General features: G+C 42.7%; 1 long non-coding RNA gene across 1 annotated transcript in view; it reads right to left on the bottom strand.

Annotated features, from left to right (window-relative positions):
• The window catches only part of LOC138665732 (uncharacterized), a 199,394-nt gene that overhangs the window by 86,929 nt on the left and 90,164 nt on the right, over positions 1 to 22,301 (bottom strand). The gene's annotated exons all lie outside the window — the stretch shown is intronic.

Genomic DNA, 22,301 nt, shown 5'->3' with positions numbered 1-22,301 from the left:
ACCCCCATAGGCAGACCCTGTAGTATAAGGCAGTCCCCCCATAGGCAGACCCTGTATCTTTAGGAAGACCCCCCAGAGGCATACCGTGTAGTGTTAGGCAGACCCCCCATAGGCAGATCCTGTAGTATAAGACAGACCCCCCATAGGCAGACCTTGTAGTATTAGGCAGACCCCCACAGGCAGACCCTGTAGTATAAGGCAAACCCCCCACAGGCAGACCCTGTAGTATTAGGGAGACCCCTCCATAGGCAGACCCTGTAGTATTAGGCAGACCCCCATAGGCAGATACTGTAGTATTAGGCAGACCCCCTCTCATAGGCTGACCCTGTTGTATAATGCAGACCCCCCCAAGGGCAGACCCTGTAGTATAAGGCAGACCCCCCATAGGCAGACCCTGTAGTATAATGCAGACCCCCAAAGGCAGACCCTGGAGTATTAGGCAGCCGACTTCAAAGGCAGACTCTGTAGTATTAGGCAGACGCCGTCCCATAGGCAGACCCTGTAGTATAATGTAGACCCCCCAAAGGCAGACCCTGTAGTATAAGGCAGGCCCCCATAGGCAGACCCTGTAGTATAATGCAGACCCCCACAAAGGCAGACCCTGTAGTAATAGGCAGACTCCCATAGGCAGACCCTGCAGCATTAGGCAGACCCCCCATAGGCAGACTCTGTAGCATTAGGCAGACCCCCCATAGGCAGACCCTGTAGAATTAGGCAGACCCCCATAGGCAGATTCTGTAATATAAGGCAGCACCCCTTAAAAAAATAAATACTTACCTCTCTTCTTCCTGGTTTCTGCGGTGCTCTGAGCTCCCGCTTGTCTCGTCGCCGGGCATTGACTCATCGCGCCCCCTGTCAGTGCTGATGACGTCAGAAGCTGACAGGGGGATGATGGGAGAAGGAGCGCAGTGCTCCTTCCCTCATCATTGCGGTCAGCTGTATCGGCTAAATGCCGGTACAGCTGACCCTGCGATGACAGGCGGGGGGCCCACTGCTGGCACTGGGCCCCCCTGCCTGCTTAGGGGCCCAGTAGCAGCCGACGGCAGACCGCAGAAGGTAACATTATCGGCGCGCTGTGCACGCCGATACAGTTACAGTAGCGTAGCTCTGGGTGGGCCCCCTCAGTGCACAGGGCCCGGGACCACTGCCCCCTCTGCCCCCCCGGTAGCTACGCTACTGCTTCAGACACTTTGTTTTACCATACCTAATGAAGAACCTAAGAAGTCTTGAAAGCTAACTGTGCAACATCGCTTATTTTTTTAGTTAACCTTTAAAGGTATCATACCTACAAGATTATTGTTTTGTTTCTCCCACTGAGAGCAATCAATCTGGAGCGAGGAGCCTGAGGACACCAATACTGTTTACAGTATGTCAATAAATGCAACCGAGGGCAGGACTGGCCCATCTTGCATTTGCTAGATTTGCCTGATGGCGTCTTCCCCTGACCATGTGTACTGTTGAATATGTATAAATCCTGGACATGTCCTGTGTATAAATGTTCAATTCCAGTTTTATAATAGAATTGTCTAATATTTGAATATTCCATACATTTTTTAGCACAATTCCCCACATGCCCATTTAACAATTCTCATATCCTGTTATCCAAAATGTTCCTTTTTGTTCTAATCCCTGATTTGTGCACAAAACATAATCTATATTGAAGATTGAGGCTGATTTCGGGAAGCTTCTGATCACTGCAGCTGGTCAGACATTGATTAAAATTTAAGCTGAAATAATGTGATAGAATATGGAAATTGATATGAATAGTGATTTTGAGACATGGCCATTTTTAAAATAATTACTTGTAGTTTTTAATGTAGTTTTAGTTGTAGTCATTTTATCATGTAAAGTACCAAAAAAATACAAGTGGGGTGGAATAAAAAAAAAAATCTTAAATTTTAACACTGTGTTTTGGATTTAGTCCACACAGCTTTCACTTTGGTACAACTACAACTGGTAACTTTGTTCTACATGTCAGTTGTGCTATGATAAGGCCAAAGTTATAAAGTTTTTTTTATGTTTTACAACTTAAATATCTTGCAATAAGATTGTTTCTTTCCCCATATTTGAGAGCCATAACTATTTTGTATTTTATGAGCATGGCCCCCACAACCTTCCACACAATAAAATGGCCTCCACAGTTCTTACACACAGTATGATGGTCACCATAACCCCCCACATAGTATGATTTCCCCATAGTATGGTGGTCCCACAGCTCCCCATACAACATCATGCCACCACAGCCATCCACACAGTATAATGCCTTCCACAGCCCTCCCACATAAGCCCCCACACATTATGATGCCCTCACAACCCTCTTCATATAGTATGATGTCCCCACAGTTGTCTTACACAGTATGATGGTGCACATACCCCTCTGCAAAGTATAACATCCACAGCCTCCTACATTGTATGATTCTGCCCTACTGTTGCCCCACACAGTATGAAGCCTTTCACTGCTGCCCCTCACAGCATGATGGCCCCAGAGCCTCCTCAAACAGTATTATGATCCCCACATGGTATGATGCACCCAAAACTCCCCTACACAGTATGATAACCTACACAAAGTATTATCACCCCAACAGTTCCCCCACACAGTTTCATCACCTCCACCGTTTCCCCCCATACAGTTGATGACCCCCAAAGTTCCTAACAGTTTATGATCCCCCATGATCCCTACACACAGTTTGACAGATTCATACAAGTATTCATGTTTATTTAAAGGTGATATCCGGGACTTGAAAAAAATATATGCCTAAACATTCCTAAACACTAACAGGTATGTATCTACTAACAGAAGAAACTACCTGCCTGTTGTACTTGGCGCCAGTTATTGATCACTCCTGCCGGAGATTCAGCTGCTCCCTGTCAACAGAGCAGATTTTTTTTTACTGTTGACAGGGCGGGACTACTGGCATCATGCCGATTGCACGCCACTTTCCCCTAATTAGGCAGTTGTCAATCAGCATGACACCGGTAGTCTTGCCCTGTGAACAAGAAAAGAAACTGCCACTGTGCTAACATGACATAAGTGAAAATCTGTGACCACTCTGTGTCGGCGGAGAATTGCACCGTGCACAACAAGCAAGTAGGTAGACACTATCTGTCTGTTAAAGCACTTCTTTTTTTTTTTTTTTAAAGTCCCGGATGTCACTTTAAAAAAAGGAAGAAAATGGCTTATTTCACCTCATTTCCCTCTGCATTATGTGGTCTGAAGCTCTGAACCGCAGGCAAGATATAGTGACATCATTGCGTCTGCTGCTCTGAGACTGAAATCTCTTATTTTGTTCCTGATGTTCCTCTGCGTATTCACTTGTTTTTCCGCCATATGGTTCCACAGATATGGGCCTTTTTATTTAGTGTTTATTTTTATTGTCTAGAGGATGTCAAGAGGATGTTGCTCACAGGATTCTCATGGGCGTGTCTTTAGGCTTTGCATCATTACCCTGGGAGCAACACCTCCTTTCTAAAGAGCATAAAAGTAGCGCTAAAAGTAAATTTCCAGATCAACTGTATGGCAGATTAAAAAGATTAAAAAAACAAAAAAAAGAAAAACGGAATTCTCAGTGGAAGAGCAATAATAAAATATCTGCAAAAACTGGCCACTTTTAACCTGGTCACAGGTCTTCTTTAAACCTAACCTGAATTTAAAATTTGTGAAGTGAGATGTTGTCTAAGCAGATAACAGTGTACAGCCATTTAATTATTTTAATCTAGAATTATATCAAATCATGTTGTATTAAAGCAGATAGAAGAACATAATCTGTTGGACAAATAGAGGGTTCTCAAAAGACTTTGATGAAGTTTCAATGAAATTTTGTGCCAGAAAAATGATTCTATTGTGAGAGACGAAACGACTGTCCCAGATTCTGTACATTGAAGAATGGTGTGCCAAAATAGCAATAATGGATCGTAATTTACAAAGAAAGCAAAAAGAAATATATTGTTTGCTTTCACAGTGCAAATATCTGGAACAAAATAAATGTGCATTAATGAGCAGATGTTCTGAATCTGCACAATAGTAATCTTATCGAAATTATTGTATAGTTACTATAGAGAAAACTATTTACCTCTTCGTATTGAAATATTAGGGATGTTTATAAATAGGTAGATAAATAGATGATAGATGAGTTTGAACGAGCATCACATGCTTGAAACAAAGTTGTTTACCCACAATTTTAGAAAGTTGCCAACATTTTTGTTTAGCCCATTTTGGGGGTTTTGTGTGAAATTATGTCCAATTTGCCTTTTTTTCTCTATTTTTTTTGTGTTGTTCCAATACTCACAAAGTAAATAAACATGTGTATAACAAAATGTGTAATTGCAATTATTTTTTGGGGAGAAATACTTGTTTTTCTGGAACAATTTCAAGGGTGCCAACACTTTCGTCCATGACTGTATATCATTGATAAACACTTGATTGATTTATGTTTTTATGCTAATATTTATATTTATACTAGTCTGTTGCACTTGATCAACTCATTGACAAATGCTCCGTGGAACCAAAACTATTGCACACATGGACTGATTAAAAGTTTTTCTGCACTTTTGATAATCCGAAACTTGAGTACTGCCTACCTTTTTTATTTTTATTTTTGTATAGTTTGGTTGTCGGACCACTACCTAAAGGCTAGCACCATTTTCTAATTTTGGGACTTGTCCTGCTTTATTTTTTTTTGTCTAGATAGATATATAGATTAATAAATGAATAGACAGTCAGATAGAAAGATAGATACAGGCATGTATCTATCACTTCTGCAGCTATAGCTGCTTCCATGGGACCTGTGGTTTTGTAGGAAACCCAGCACGCAATTAAAAAATTAATTAGTAGAGCATGCCCATATTCCTACAACCACTGATGTTCTTTTGAGCTCTGACAAAGAACGTCTGCATGTGTTCGAAATGCGTTGCTCTGCGCTGTGGATTCATGTTTTGAATTTTTTTAAAATAAACACTGGAATTTTAGAAGCTGAAATTTTTCAATTTTTTTCCTATTCCTACAGACCGCCTTCCCTCCTATGGTCCTTTTGCTCTTTTATACTATTTATTCCTTGTATTATACTACTATTGCCTGTTTTAGGATCTTACATGATTCTTGTCATTGTTATGCTGTTATTTTCTTATAGTGAACTGTTGGGTAATAAAGGTTATATTTTAAGTAGAGATGAGTGAATCTTTCTAAATTCATATTTGCCGACTTCACCTAATTTTTCCCAAAGATTAGATTTGAAGCAAATAAATTTGTGCAAATCTCACTAGGGGAAACTTGCAATTACTCAGAAAATACACATGTGGGAGAGAAGAGAGAGAGAGAGAGAACATGACTGACCATAAGAGCTTACACTTTATAGAAGAGAAATACAGAGAAAAAGGAAGAAAGAGGAACTCACAGACCACAAGAACTTCCACTCTACAGGAGAGAGAAAACCCTGCTGACCAAAAGAGCTTACACTCTATAGATGAGAGAAAGAGAGAGAGAAAGAGGACCCCTTTGACCACAAGAGCTTCCACTCTACAGGAGAGAGAGAGGGAGAGAGAGAGAGAGAACCTTGTGGACCATAAGCACTTACACTCTATGAGTGAAAGAAAGAGAAACCTGCTGATCATAAGAGCTTCCACTCTACACGTGAGAGAGAGAACCCTGCTGAACATAAGAGCTTACACTCTATAGGTGACGAGAAAGAGAGGGCACCTATGACCATAAGAGCTTTAACTCTACAGGATAAAGAGTGAATAGTTGTCGATAAGAGAAGAGACAGGAGAGAGAAACTGACCCAGTGACTCTGAGGATGAAAATCGACTCTGTACAAACTGTGTTCTGCTGGGAACTGGTGGGATCTGTGATGTTCCAGGTACTGACCACCACTGTACCAGCTATGATAATTACGTTAGATGTCATAGCTGCAGTGGCTTATGGGTGAGCAATGCAAAATGATATTATCCTGCTCTATGGTGCTTCAGCAGTGTGGAAAATGGTGCCGGGCTATTTTTTTTTTTTAATGAGAATCTAATCTCAAAATGTTTGAATACAAGTAAAAGGAATTTAAACACAAACTTGATCGTACACAAATAGATCCTTCACCTCTAGTTTTGAGTTCTGGCACGAGTGAAACAGAAATGTAATAATTTTGAAGCACAACTGTGGTAATTATTAGGTAAAGTGACATAATTTGCAAATCAAATCTAACCTTCAAGTTCCTATGTGGAGTTTCTGCACATGGTATACGTATGCGTGCGTTTTATGACATTGAGTCTTAATTAGTGATGAGTAGTGTTGAGCGATACCGTCCGATATTTGAAAGTATCGGTATCGAATGGTATCGGCCGATATCCGAAAAATATCGGATATCGCCGATACCGATATCCGATACCAATGCAAGTCAATGGGACACAAATATCGGAAGGTATCCTCTATGGTTCCCAAGGTCTGAAGGAGAGAAAACTCTCCTTCAGGCCCTGGGATCCATATTCATGTGTAAAATAAAGAATAAAAATAAAAAATATTGATATACTTACCCTCGGACGCGCCCTGGTTGTCACCGCTGCAACTTCCATGGTTCCCTTTCTAAGAATGAGCGCGTTAAGGACCTTCGATGACGTCGCGGCTTGTGATTGGTCGCTGAGCGGTCATGTGACCGCTCACGTGACCAATCACAAGCCGCGACGTCATCGAAGGTCCTTAACGCGCTCATTCTTAGGAACGGAAGCATGGCGGTTGCAGCGGTGACAACCAGGGCGCGTCCGAGGGTAAGTATATCAATATTTTTTATTTTTATTCTTTATTTTACACATGAATCTTAATCCCAATACCGATTCCCGATATCACAAAAATATTGGAACTCAGTATCGGAATTCCGATACCGCAAAAATCGGCCGATACCCGATACTTGCGGTATCGGAATGCTCAACACTAGTGATGAGCGAATATACTCGTTTCTCGAGATTTTTCAAGCACGCTCGGGGGTCCTCCGAGTATTTTTTAGTGCTCGGAGATTTCGTTTTTCTTGCCACAGCTGAATGATTTACATCTGTTAGCCAGCATAAGTACATGTGGGGATTCCCTAGCAACCAGGCAACCCTCACATGTACTTATGCTGGCTACCAGATGTAAATCATATCACAAAAATCCCCTTAATTAGTCAAAGCACATAAAACTGACAATGTCAGAAAACACACATGAGAAAGTATACTGTGCTATTTTTTAAAAAAATATCTCTTTATTCAACACAACTACAAGACTACATGGATTTAATGTAGCAAAATCACAAAATCATAACTGTAAATCCAACATCAATAAGTATAATCATTAAGATCACTACTTGATTTAGATGGGGAAATATGCCAACACACACCTGGTCTACTACTCATGTATAGAGTGCACGATTCTATCCTAACCTTGAATCCCAAGTGGTGTCCTGTAGAATAGTCACTCATGCTAATACAGGATTAAATTAAGACATGTTGTTCACAAGCACTTACATTGCACATGTATCACCTTTTTGTGATTGTTATTGTACTATATAAAGGTATGTTATATGTTATATTCAACTTAATCCACTGTACAATATTTGTTACAATATTACACATTTAGGGAGCACTAGTGCACATTTATTTAAATAATATGTAGTTTAGTTATGAATGGGGCAGCGGTAAAATGCTATCACTATCTAGTACTTATTAATGGTTTTTTATATTCACTAGGCACTGTGCACTTTAAATTAGTTTAACTGGAGTTCTAACACTTAGTCACTCCATGTGATGTGATGCGTGCCCCGCCGTCATATCCATTGACGCTATGGTGAGCAGGCATTAGGAGCAGGACGCCTGCGCCATCTCTATGATGGCCCAGGTAGAGCTTGCGTTCCACGGCCGCAAACCATGGCGTCTTGGTGATGGATTTTATCAGCAGCGCACGCACACGATGCACAGGATGTGATGTTCATATGACATTGAGCGTAGCTATGCGAAAGTGAAACTGGCTTTCCCATTGGATATCCTTCCTATTTAAGATAGACACACCTTCCCTCTAGCGTTCGCCTCCTGACGAAGGGACGAAACGCGCGATGGCGCGCTTGGGGATAACCACGCACAGCAGACCACCCCTTATGTAAGTGCTTGTGAACAACATGTCTTAATTTAATCCCGTATTAGCATGAGTGACTATTCTACAGGACACCACTTGGGATTAAGAGTTAGGATTGAATCGTGCACTCTATACATGAGTAGTAGATCAGGTGTGTGTTGGCATATTTCCCCATCTAAATCAAGTAGTGACCTTAATGATTATACTTATTGATGTTGGATTTACAGTTATGATTTTGTGATTTTGCTACATTAACTTCATGTAGTTTTGTAGTTGTGTTGAATAAAGAGATAATTTTTTTTTTTTTAAAATAGCACAGTATACTGGATCTTTCTCATGTGTGTTTTTAGATGTAAAACATTCAGCTGCGGCAAGAAAAACTAAATCTCCGAGCACTAAAAAATACTCGGAGGACACCCGAGCATGCTCGAGAAATCTCGAGTAACGACTATATTCGCTCATCACTAGTCTTATGCTCAGGAATTTTCACTAGTTACGGAGGACAATAATATCTACGATTACATTGTCTTTGCACAGCTGGAAATTGTGTTTGAATAATAATTTTTCCACATTTTTAAGCAAAGTACAAAGTAAATCAGTAGCACAACAGTTAAAATCGCACAAATGTGCCACAGATATCCAGGAATATTAGTATTAGACAACATGACAGCATGCTGTGAGTAGGAATGCAAGAGTAATTATTTTCTAAAAATATATTCCTACTAAGCCGATTTATCATTTCGATTCTTGTTTTGAGTGGTGCTAAATTGTGCATTGCTAATGCAAACATACCAGATATTATTATTACGTTCTGAACAAGTACAAATCACACTGTGGAAATGTACATCTTTTTCAAATCCCTTATCAAACCAGAACACAGACAAACTAAGTAACACTCATAAACCAGTTAAAGGAAATGTCTGATGTCTTTTTTGCTTACGAAAAATGAACCTATTTCTTAAGCAGTTTCATTGGATTATGCTTTTATTTTTAGAATAAACCCATAGGAACCTGGCTGAAAATGACAAGTAAATCCTCCACTGAAGAACAAAGCGAACACAAAGATTAATATTTTACCGGTGAACTTTGAGTTTTATAACAGAGATTGTGACGTGTCTTATGGCAAAAAGGTTTTACGATTTCAAAATTAAAATGTAATCTGTATATTTACTGTATATAGTGATCTAAGGGGGTCTGACCACCAAAGCATTTATTGTATGTGAGGAGTAACATGATCTAAGGGGTAATGAGTCACCCGCCAGGGCCTGCGGCACTCGGCACCGGGTCAGGTCGCAATTAAAGGGGTGGTCACAGTGGCAGCAACCGGTCCGTGCCCTGGGCACTCAAGTAAAGAGGGAAATCCTTTAAAGGGTACTTTGGAATAAAGTTTATTTGTGACGCCACCTGTGGTTCTCTGTCAGAGGGACTGGCGCTGCTTAAAGGGGTCCTCTGGGGTGATGTTGTTGCAGAAAGATGGTGACGCTTCACACAGGTGAAGCGGGGTCCCCAGGGCTCCCAAGGTGTATGGCAAGGATGGTGGGCTGCCGGTAAATAACGGAGGACACAGTGTTGCAGTCTTTACCTGGTTTACTTTACCTAAGCTAGAAGATCGTTGGGTACAGCCGGGACCAGCTGCTTCGAAAGCATCACCAAACCAGGGATTCAAGCTTCAGGAGGCTAATTTGCATATTCCAGGTGCCTTCTGGGAGAAGCGAAGTCTCCCTAAGCTAGAAGATCGTTGGGTACAGCCGGGACCAGCTGCTTCGAAAGCATCACCAAACCGCGCGCCTTACGGCGCGCGAATTTTTGCCTGTAGGACATTATTGCAAGAGAGCTTGGCTGAGTAGATTACACAAGAAGGAAAACACACAGCAAGTCAGCAGGATCTAGGAGCAACATGGCAGATGTGACAACCTACATGGTGAGCTGCAGCATGTGCTACATGTTCACAGATCGACCAGAAGAAGAATCCAATTTCACCTGTCAGAAGTGTAGACTAGTGGCCCTTTTAGAAGAAAAGGTGCGGGGTCTGGAAGAAAGAATAGCAACTTTGAAACTCATCAAAGAGAATGAAGACTTTCTAGACAGAACAGAAGAATCTCTACTGGTCACAGAAGGTGCAAAAAGTGTCAGAGAACCTCCAAAAGCAGATGAGTGGAAGCATGTGACCAAAAGAAGCAAGAAGACCATGGAGAAATCACCAACCACACAACTGAAGAACCGATATCAAATCTTTGTAGAGGATGAAGATGGCACACCTAAGAATGAAGCAATACCAGCAAGCAAAAAAGAAAAGGGCACACAGCAACAAGTGACAGCAAAAAGTACAGCCAAGAAGCAACGAAGAGTGGTGGTGGTGGGAGACTCACTACTGAGAGGCACAGAAGCAGCCATCTGCAGACCGGACATAACTGCAAGAGAAGTATGCTGCCTTCCAGGTGCGATGATCAAGGATGTGACCGATAGGATACCAAAGCTCTTCAGCTCCAAGGACGTCCACCCATTTCTTCTGATACATGTTGGCACCAATGACACGGCAAGGAAGGACCTACCGACAATCTGCAAGGACTTTGAAGAGTTGGGGAAGAAAGTAAAGGAACTGGATGCACAGGTAGTTTTTTCTTCTATCCTTCCAGTAGATGGGCATGGCACCAGGAGATGGAACAGGATCCTTGATGCAAACAACTGGCTAAGACGATGGTGCAGACAACAAGGATTTGGATTCCTGGACCACGGTGTGAATTACTGGTATGATGGACTCCTCGCCAGAGACGGACTACACCTCAACAAACCTGGGAAACACACATTCGCCAGAAGACTCGCTACACTCATCAGGAGGGCGTTAAACTAGAAGAAGAGGGGACGGGAAGAAAAACATTAGACTCGAACAAAGACGACCCAGGAAAACATACTCAGAAGGGAGGTAAGAACATTTCTAAAACAATCCACAGTGAGGAGATTGGAACAAAACAAAATCCTCTAAACTGCATGCTCGCAAACGCCAGAAGCCTGACAAACAAGATGGAAGAACTAGAAGCAGAAATATCTACAGGTAACTTTGACATAGTGGGAATAACCGAGACATGGTTAGATGAAAGCTATGACTGGGCAGTTAACTTACAGGGTTACAGTCTGTTTAGAAAGGATCGTAAAAATCGGAGAGGAGGAGGGGTTTGTCTCTATGTAAAGTCTTGTCTAAAGTCCACTTTAAGGGAGGATATTAGCGAAGGGAATGAGGATGTCGAGTCCATATGGGTTGAAATTCATGGAGGGAAAAATGGTAACAAAATTCTCATTGGGGTCTGTTACAAACCCCCAAATATAACAGAAAGCATGGAAAGTCTACTTCTAAAGCAGATAGATGAAGCTGCAACCCATAATGAGGTCCTGGTTATGGGGGACTTTAACTACCCGGATATTAACTGGGAAACAGAAACCTGTGAAACCCATAAAGGCAACAGGTTTCTGCTAATAACCAAGAAAAATTATCTTTCACAATTGGTGCAGAATTCAACCAGAGGAGCAGCACTTTTAGACCTAATACTATCTAATAGACCTGACAGAATAACAAATCTGCAGGTGGTTGGGCATTTAGGAAATAGCGACCACAATATTGTGCAGTTTCACCTGTCTTTCACTAGGGGGACTTGTCAGGGAGTCACAAAAACATTGAACTTTAGGAAGGCAAAGTTTGAACAGCTTAGAGATGCCCTTAATCTGGTAGACTGGGACAATATCCTCAGAAATGAGAATACAGATAATAAATGGGAAATGTTTAAGAACATCCTAAATAGGCAGTGTAAGCGGTTTATACCTTGTGGGAATAAAAGGACTAGAAATAGGAAAAACCCAATGTGGCTAAACAAAGAAGTAAGACAGGCAATTAACAGTAAAAAGAAAGCATTTGCACTACTAAAGCAGGATGGCACCATTGAAGCTCTAAAAAACTATAGGGAGAAAAATACTTTATCTAAAAAACTAATTAAAGCTGCCAAAAAGGAAACAGAGAAGCACATTGCTAAGGAGAGTAAAACTAATCCCAAACTGTTCTTCAACTATATCAATAGTAAAAGAATAAAAACTGAAAATGTAGGCCCCTTAAAAAATAGTGAGGAAAGAATGGTTGTAGATGACGAGGAAAAAGCTAACATATTAAACACCTTCTTCTCCACGGTATTCACGGTGGAAAATGAAATGCTAGGTGAAATCCCAAGAAACAATGAAAACCCTATATTAAGAGTCACCAATCTAACCCAAGAAGAGGTGCGAAACCGGCTAAATAAGATTAAAATAGATAAATCTCCGGGTCCGGATGGCATACACCCACGAGTACTAAGAGAACTAAGTAATGTAATAGATAAACCATTATTTCTTATTTTTAGTGACTCTATAGCGACAGGGTCTGTTCCGCAGGACTGGCGCATAGCAAATGTGGTGCCAATATTCAAAAAGGGCTCTAAAAGTGAACCTGGAAATTATAGGCCAGTAAGTCTAACCTCTATTGTTGGTAAAATATTTGAAGGGTTTCTGAGGGATGTTATTCTGGATTATCTCAATGAGAATAACTGTTTAACTCCATATCAGCATGGGTTTATGAGAAATCGCTCCTGTCAAACCAATCTAATCAGTTTTTATGAAGAGGTAAGCTATAGACTGGACCACGGTGAGTCATTGGACGTGGTATATCTCGATTTTTCCAAAGCGTTTGATACCGTGCCGCACAAGAGGTTGGTACACAAAATGAGAATGCTTGGTCTGGGGGAAAATGTGTGTAAATGGGTTAGTAACTGGCTTAGTGATAGAAAGCAGAGGGTGGTTATAAATGGTATAGTCTCTAACTGGGTCGCTGTGACCAGTGGGGTACCGCAGGGGTCAGTATTGGGACCTGTTCTCTTCAACATATTCATTAATGATCTGGTAGAAGGTTTACACAGTAAAATATCGATATTTGCAGATGATACAAAACTATGTAAAGCAGTTAATACAAGAGAAGATAGTATTCTGCTACAGATGGATCTGGATAAGTTGGAAACTTGGGCTGAAAGGTGGCAGATGAGGTTTAACAATGATAAATGTAAGGTTATACACATGGGAAGAGGGAATCAATATCACCATTACACACTGAACGGGAAACCACTGGGTAAATCTGACAGGGAGAAGGACTTGGGGATCCTAGTTAATGATAAACTTACCTGGAGCAGCCAGTGCCAGGCAGCAGCTGCCAAGGCAAACAGGATCATGGGGTGCATTAAAAGAGGTCTGGATACACATGATGAGAGCATTATACTGCCTCTGTACAAATCCCTAGTTAGACCGCACATGGAGTACTGTGTCCAGTTTTGGGCACCGGTGCTCAGGAAGGATATAATGGAACTAGAGAGAGTACAAAGGAGGGCAACAAAATTAATAAAGGGGATGGGAGAACTACAATACCCAGATAGATTAGCGAAATTAGGATTATTTAGTCTAGAAAAAAGACGACTGAGGGGCGATCTAATAACCATGTATAAGTATATAAGGGGACAATACAAATATCTCGCTGAGGATCTGTTTATACCAAGGAAGGTGACGGGCACAAGGGGGCATTCTTTGCGTCTGGAGGAGAGAAGGTTTTTCCACCAACATAGAAGAGGATTCTTTACTGTTAGGGCAGTGAGAATCTGGAATTGCTTGCCTGAGGAGGTGGTGATGGCGAACTCAGTCGAGGGGTTCAAGAGAGGCCTGGATGTCTTCCTGGAGCAGAACAATATTGTATCATACAATTATTAGGTTCTGTAGAAGGACGTAGATCTGGGGATTTATTATGATGGAATATAGGCTGAACTGGATGGACAAATGTCTTTTTTCGGCCTTACTAACTATGTTACTACGTTACTGATGGTAGCAGGCCTCAGTCCAGGGTACCGGCAACAGGTGCAGAAGGAGTCCAGGCAGCCTGAAAAGAAGTAGAAATCCCCTTGGCAGGTCAGGTTGGGGGCCTTCCACTACGCGCTGGTTTTCTGGTCCCTTGCTACCTGTAGCTTGCTGGCAAGGTACCCCTTTCTCTCTCCGGTCCTGGGACAGGACCTGCATTGCAGACAACTTGAGCTGTTCTCCTGGGGTCTCTGACATAGTCCTATGCCCTCCAGTTCTACTGTGGACCTTGCAGTTATCCACAATTTGGGGCTCCCGATGCTCGGTTTCTGCACTCTGGCTCACGAGAGGCTCAATCGCAGCCTCCTTAAGCTCCTAATCACTCCTTTCCTGTCTCTTGTCTCACACCGACTGTCTAACACCTCCTCCAGACCAGGATGGAAATCAGGGAAGTTCCCCCAAAACAGGGTTTTGAGCTCCCCCTTCTGGCCTGGAGTTGGAATCTGTTGTGTGTAAGACTTACCTGCCAAAGGGATCCCACTTGTCTCCGGGCATGGTACTACCCTCCCCGAGAGGAAGGCAGCACCACTGTGGTACCCAAACTCCAGGGGTGCCACAGTAACATTTCACATCGTGGAGAGTGACATGCTTAGCATGATACTGTGAGGAGGCTTATAGTGCCATATAGTGCTCCTCTTGGAAATTAAATATGATAATTGTCTATTCAGAGAAGAAGAGGACTTGAACTGTGGTGCCACTTGTTGGAAGTAGCAATCCTGAAAATCAGTAATGGACCCTTTAACGAGCCTTGCCATTTGACTTAAGATAAAAGCCAAACCAGAATCTCAATTTGCAGACAGTGTTTCGGGTTGTTGCTCCTCGTCAGTGCAAAGTAAGAGATCTGATTTGGCTGTATGACAGACTTCTGATTGGCATCTAGGGTGGCACTAGAGTTCTAGTTCTCTTCCTCTCTGAAGAGGCAATTTGATAGATTAACAGGAGACTCAAAAACCCTCTTCCATTAATAAATTGGGTCCAAAATGAGACCTCAAGTGGGGCCACAGTGATAAAACATATATCACCAGAGCTGAGAGGGGACGTGAGACATACATTCTGGAGTCAAGATGATTATCTATAAAATGATGGCTGTCTCATGCTTGAAGCTGTAGTGGATAGTGATATGTGGAGCCTGAAAATCAAAAGATGAAAGCATTGTTACCCTTTTGCTGGTTGGTGTACAATAAAATGCTTTACAGCATGTTAGTCTTCACCCAATGCCAAAACTAGAATAACCAAAAGTTGTACAAATATAACAATTTTTTTTTGCAAGGAGTTGCCCTTTAAATGCTATTTAAATACCTGTAAACTATAGAAAATGAGAATATAATTCTGCTTGGAACTTGTTAAAGTCTATTAAGTCTACTGAGGGATCAGCCTTTTATATTGTTTTGTAACACACTAGTTAATTTACTGTGTTGGGGCATCCATGTGTTAGGCCTTTAATCCACTAACAATATCAATGACTCTAATTAACTTTAATCCCTATAGAAATGGTCTTTTTAATGGGAAGTGGATGGATTCTTACAGAGAAGTCTCTACGGACATTCAAAAGAATCTATAGGTTAATAATACACAGCATCTCTAAAAATATCACAATGAATGCTCTATACTGTATATATTCATCAGGCATTTTGTAGTGGTGCTAACTAGGGCAAATGAAATGGAAAACTGATCAGAATGTAATTAATTCACTGCGTGCCAGGAGGCTTTTTATTCTGCTTAATAACATTTATAAAGCTTTTCTTATTGCTCTTAAATTTAGAATATTAAACTTGTGTTTAGTTATATGGATCTCTTCCATTCTAAAATAATATAACAGACTTTTGACATTGACTTTTCAATGCTATAGACTTGTCAATACATTTACCATAATATACACTGCTCAAAAAAATAAAGGGAACACTAAAATCCCACATCCTAGATATCACGGAATGAAATATTCCAGTTGTAAATCTTTATTCATTAAATAGTGGAATGTGTTGAGAACAATAAAACCTAAAAATTATCAACGTAAATCACAACTAATATCCCACGGAGGTCTGGAGTTGGAATGATGCTCAAAATCAAAGTGGTAAATGAAGTTACAGGTTGATCCAACTTTAGTGGTAATGCCTCAAGACAAGGAAATGATGCTTAGTAGCGTGTGTGGCCTCTACGTGCCTGTATGACCTACCTACAATGCTTGGGCATGCTCCTGATGAGGCAGCGGATGGTCTCCTGAGTAATCTCCTCCCAGACCTGGACTAAAGCATCCGCCAACTCCTGGACAGCCTGTGGTGCAACGTAGATGGTGCGAGACATGATGTCCCAGATGTGTTCAATTGGATTCAGGTATGGGGAACGGGTGGGCCAGTCCATAGCTTCAATGCCTTCGTCTTGTAGGAACTGCTGACACACTCCAGCCACATGAGATCTGACATTGTCCTGCACTAGGAGGAACCCAGGCCAACCGCACCAGCATATGGTCTCACAAGGGTTCTGAGGATCTCATCTCTGTACCTAAAGGTACCTTCACACATAACGATATCGTTAACGATATCGTTGCTTTTTGTGACGTAGCAACGATATCGTTAAGGAAATCTTTCTGTGTGACAGCGACCAACGATCAGGCCCCTGCTGGGAGATCGTTGGTCGCTGAGGAAAGTCCAGAACTTTATTTCGTCGCTGGAGTCCCTGCAGACATCGCTGGATCGGCGTGTGTGACACCGATCCAGCGATGTCTTCACTGGTAACCAGGGTAAACATCGGGTTACTAAGCGCAGGGCCGCGCTTAGTAACCCGATGTTTACCCTGGTTACCAGCGTAAAAGTAAAAAAAACAAACACTACATACTTACCTACCGCTGTCTGTCCCCGGCGCTCAGCTTCTCTGCATTCCTCCTGCACTGGCTGTGAGCGTCGGTCAGCCGGAAAGCAGAGCGGTTACGTCACCGCTCTGCTTTCCGGCCGCTGTGCTCACAGCCAGTGCAGGAGGAGTGCAGAGAAGCTGAGCGCCGGGGACAGACAGCGGTAGGTAAGTATGTAGTGTTTTTTTTTTTTACTTTTACGCTGGTAACCAGGGTAAACATCGGGTTACTAAGTGCGGCCCTGCGCTTAGTAACCCGATGTTTACCCTGGTTACCCGTGGACCTCGGGATCGTTGGTCGCTGGAGAGCTGTCTGTGTGACAGTTCTCCAGCGACCAAACAGCGACGCTGAAGCGATCGACATAGTTGTCGGTATCGCTGCAGCGTCGCTGAGTGTGAAGGTACCTTAATGGCAGTCAGACTACTGTACCTCTGGCAAGCACATGGAAGGCTGTGTGGCCCTCCAAAGAAATGCCACCCCACACCATTACTGACCCACTGCCAAACCAGTCATGCTGAAGGATGTTGCAGGCAGCAGATCGCTCTCCATGGCGACTCCAGATTCTGTCACATGTGCTCAGTGTGAACCTGCGTTCAACTGTGAAGAGCACAGGGTGCCAGTGGTGAATTTGCCAATGCTGGTGTTCTGTGGCAAATGCCAAGTTTCCTGCACGGTGTTGGGCTTTGAACGCAACCGCCATCTGTGGACTTCGGGCACTCAGACCATCCTCATGGAGTCAGTTTCTAACCTCCTGTTCCTCCTTGCCCAAAGGCTGAGGTAGCGGTCCTGCTGCTGGGTTGTTGCCCTCTTATGGCCCTCTCCATGTCTCCTGGTGTACTGGCCCATCTCCTGGTAGTGCCTCCAGCATCTGGACACTACACTGACAGACACAGCAAACTTTCTTGCCACAGCTCGCATTGATGTGCCATCCTGGATGAGCTGCACAACATGAGTCACTTATGTGGGTTGTAGAGTCCGTCTCATGCTACCTCGAGTGTGAAAGCACAATCAACATTCAAAAGGGACCAAAACATCAGCCAGAAAGCATTGGTACTGAGATGTGGTCTGTGGTCCCCACCTGCAGAACCACTCCTTTATTGAGTGTGTCTTGATAATTACCAACAATTTCCATCTTTTGTCTATTCCATTTGCACAACAGCATGTGAAATTGATTGTCAAACAGTGTTGCTTCCTAAGTTGACAGTTTGATTTAACAGAAGTTTGATTTACTTGTAGTTATATTCTGTTGTTAAAGTGCTCCCTTTATTTTTTTGAGCAGTGTATTATATATATATATATATTTATATATATACCATATATACTCGAGTATAAGCTGACCCGAGTATAAGCCGAGGCACCTAATTTTGCCACGGAAAACTGGGTATGCTTATTGAGTCGAGTATAAGCTGGGTATGCATTGTCCCCTCATCCCTGTCCTGATATGTGTGGCTCCCCTGGTCTCCTAGTAGTATGCATGGCTGGGCTTCCTCCCCGTCCTGCCCCTTGTATGCATGGCTCGGTGTCCTCCCCCATCCTCCCCCTTGTATGCATGGCTTGGCATCCTCCCTGTCCTCCTTCTTGTATGCATGGCTCAGCATCCTCCCCTTGTAAGCATGGCTCGCCGTCCTCCCCTTGTATGCATGGCTTGGCATCTTCCCCGTCATACTCACCCTCCTTGCACGGTCGCTGCATGTCCCTGCATCTCAGTTGTCCCGGCCCTGGCAGCTCTCCTGTACTGAGCGGTCATGTGGTACCACTCATTAAGGTAATGAATATGTGTTCCACGCCTATGGGAGTGGAGACGCGTGTATATTCATTATGCGTATCATACATTTCACATATATGCGATAGGGAAAGCAAAACGAATTAAAATTCTATATCAAGGGAGACTGAGGAGTAAACAAAAGCATAAATAGGGTTTTATCCAGTGATGATGACTTTGTACAAGTGAAGTGCTTGATCACCTGATGGGGTTGCATATGCCTCAATCTCTAGGCAAGTAGGAGCTGCTGCAAACCACAGGTCAACGGACCAGGAGAAATGTTGTATGGAATTAAAGCCGTTTTGTCTGTGATGCTGGTGGGAAACCGTGAAGGGACGCAAGGACATCAAGGTGAATGAAATGCTGTTTAATATCTACGCGTTTCAAAGTTATCCAACTTCTTCCTTAGAATACAACCACAGTGAAGATTCCATTTACAAGTAGGCAGATATATAGGGTATGTTGATGTTTGAATATAAGCGCCAAAAAGACAAAGTTGTCAAAGTTCAACCACAGTTTGTTACCACAAAGTCCAAATCAATTATACAAGGAATTATACAATGTACTGTCTGTTGTAAATGGATTTTCACTGTGGTTGTGTCCTGAGGAAGACGTTGAAATGCGTAGATATGAAAACCTAACATACCAGTCCCCAGCTGTCTGCTTTAGCTTGGTTAGTTGTCAAAAATGGTGAGTTTTTTTTTCAACATTATTTCTTTAAATAGTTTTACAAAATTTATTCTTGATAACCAGCCTTGCTAACACTGACAGCTGAGAGTTGCAGCCCCCAGCTGTCAGTTTTCCCTGTCTGATTATCAAAAATACAGGGGAACCCACGTCGTTTTTTTTACTTTATTTATTTGGAGTGCAGGCACCATCTGCTGGACAGAGCTACAATCTCGAGATATATTCAAGTCCATTTGGTAGGATCTTATTCTATTATACATTTTTAGCATATCCTGTACATATATCAGAAAAATATTCCCTTAGCACAAATTAACCTAGATGAATATACTATCTAAGGTTTTCAAATGTGGAGGGGTGTCCAGGAGCAGAGTAGCCACCATACGCGGTAGACATTGTCCATGTTATATAGCCAGGACCTGTTACCAGGAGCAGAAAGCAGAGCAGGATAACAACATTTAAAGTTGTTGATTGTAAGCTCTTACTGGCAGGGTCGTCCTTATTTTTCCTTTAATTATTGTATTATCTTTAACGTTGTTACTTATAACTTGTATATGAAATTTTAATTGTACAGCGCTGCGGAATATGTTGTCGCTATATAAATGAAGATTATTATTTTAAAGGACTCGGTCAGCACAGAATTACTGTTCATGCTAAGTATTGCCACTGGGTGCTTCATGGTGGGCCCGGTCAATTACCAGTCTCTGGTAGAGCCAGAGATGGGCAGAGATAGATGAAAACCAAACAGGTAGGAAGGTATATTTAAATGTATGGCTCCGCCATGTAGCATCGAGCGCATGTACTTGGGGTGAACAGTCCTTCTGTGCTGACAGAGTCTCTTTAAGTGGAGCACAAATGGGTTACCATGGCAGGTGGAGGTCTGCTGAAGGTCCCTGTGACCACCATTTTCGTACAACTGTGAAGCAGTGAGGTGTACCAATTAATGTTATACTGTGGTCAGGGTTGGCCTGGAGCACTGGGACACCAGACATTTCTCCAGTGGACCCAGGTCCAAGGCGGGGCCCCTAGCGGGATGTAGAGGGGGCCCGCTGTTTTCAACTGGATATGCGTCAGTTGAAATGTATTACAATGTAGAAAATCTGCACCCCAATAGTTAGCACAGCCAAGAGCTGACATCACTGTACCTGTTGTGACCTCGACAGGCGCACTGACATCAACAGCCGGCCTCTGATAGGTCAGCATCCATTTTATCTCGACCGTGCAGGATATGAAGGGACAGAACACCAGGAGCACAGGCAGGTAAGAAGATTTTTTTTTCTTCTTCAACTGCTTTTGTGGATGCGGCATGATGTGGGGCCAGGACCAAGGACATAGGGCATGGGGCCTATGGTGGAAAGGGACCAGGGGCATAGGAAATGGGGGCCATGGACATAGGACATGAGGACCAGGAACCAGGGACGTGGGGGCCAGGGACATGGGGGCCATCGACCAGAGACATGAGGTCCAGGAACTAGAGACCTGTGGCTCCAACATGGGAGACATTTTTAATTAAAGTAGTTAGGTTGAGGGAATTAATTACTATGTGGAGACCAAAATGAGGAACCTACATTATTAGTTTATTCTGGCAAGTGGATGGACATAATTAATGTAGATTTCAATGAGGGAACATTGTTGCCATAATATAATTTACTTTTTAGAATACTGTTTTCCATGGGGAGGGACAAAAGGGAAGTCCTGTTACTGTTCAGGGCGGCACTATGTCACTTTTTTCTTCATCTTGTGTAGTGTAGAAGTTGGGGAACGAGTGGAGAATGTGCACTAGAAGCGATCAGCTATTGATAACTGTGTGTTATTTTCTGTGGAGATGAGTTCTGGCTGGAAGAAGCGTTGGTGGTCATTGCCAGATGAAGAAGAAAAGCAAAGATGAAGGACTTCACCTTGAGACGTCACTGGTGAGTCAGCGTCTTACGTGTACTCATACAGGGCTCCTGTGTATAATGTAACTGGTGATCACTGTATTCCCTGTACACTATATACAGAACTCCTGTGTATATTGTTATTGGAGAGTCACTGCATTACCTGTACACTTACACTATACACAGAGCTCCTGTTTATAATGTCACTGGTGATCACTGTATAACCTGTGCACTATATACAGAACTCCTGTGTATATTGTTATTGGTGAGTCACTGTATTACCTGTTCACTTACACTATTCACTGTATACCATACACAGAGCTCCTGTATATTATGTAACCGGTGGTAATAACAGTTGTTATGATACGGTGGACTAGGAGCTACATGGAATGAGCTCTGAAGGAAGTGGTAACTGTACTGACCGCAGTCCCTAAGCTCAACACAACACTAGAAGTAGCCGTGGAATGCTCCTAACTCGCCCTAGGCATCTCGTCACAGCCTAAGAGCTAACTACCCCTAAAGAAAGAAGCAGGAAAACTATCTTGCCTCAGAGAAAATCCCCAAAGGATAGATTAGCCCCCCACAAATAATGACTGTGAGTGGAGAGGGAAAAGACATACACAGAATGAAACCAGGATGAGCACAGGAGGCCAGTCTAGCTAAATAGATAGGACAGGATGGAATACTGTGCGGTCAGTATAAAACACTACAAAAAATCCACGCAGAGTTTACAAAAAATCTCCACACCTCACTAAAGGTGTGGGGGGTAAATCTGCTTCCCAGAGCTTCCAGCAAGACAGAATTAATTCATACTGATAAGCTGGACAAACATAGAAAGCACAGAACGGATAAGTCCACAATCTATGGACAGAAAAGAGCAAGCAAAAACTTAGCTTTGCTGAACTGGTCAGGAAAACAGGGAAATCCAATGAGATGCGAATCCAACCAGAAACCATTTACAAGTGGCACTGTCTGAAGGACAGAGCCAGGCATAAATAGCCGAGCAGAAAAGACAATCAGTAGAAGCAGCTGAAGACAGCTAAATCCAAGGAGCAGCCATACCACTAGAAACCACAAGAGGGAGCCCAAGAGCAGAACTCACAAAAGTGCCACTTACAACCATCGGAGGGAGCCCAA

Source organism: Ranitomeya imitator, chromosome 2, assembly GCF_032444005.1.
Source record: "Ranitomeya imitator isolate aRanImi1 chromosome 2, aRanImi1.pri, whole genome shotgun sequence".
Lineage (NCBI taxonomy): Eukaryota > Metazoa > Chordata > Amphibia > Anura > Dendrobatidae > Ranitomeya > Ranitomeya imitator.
Note: the sequence above shows the minus strand (reverse complement) of the source record. Positions and strands in the feature narration are given on the sequence as shown.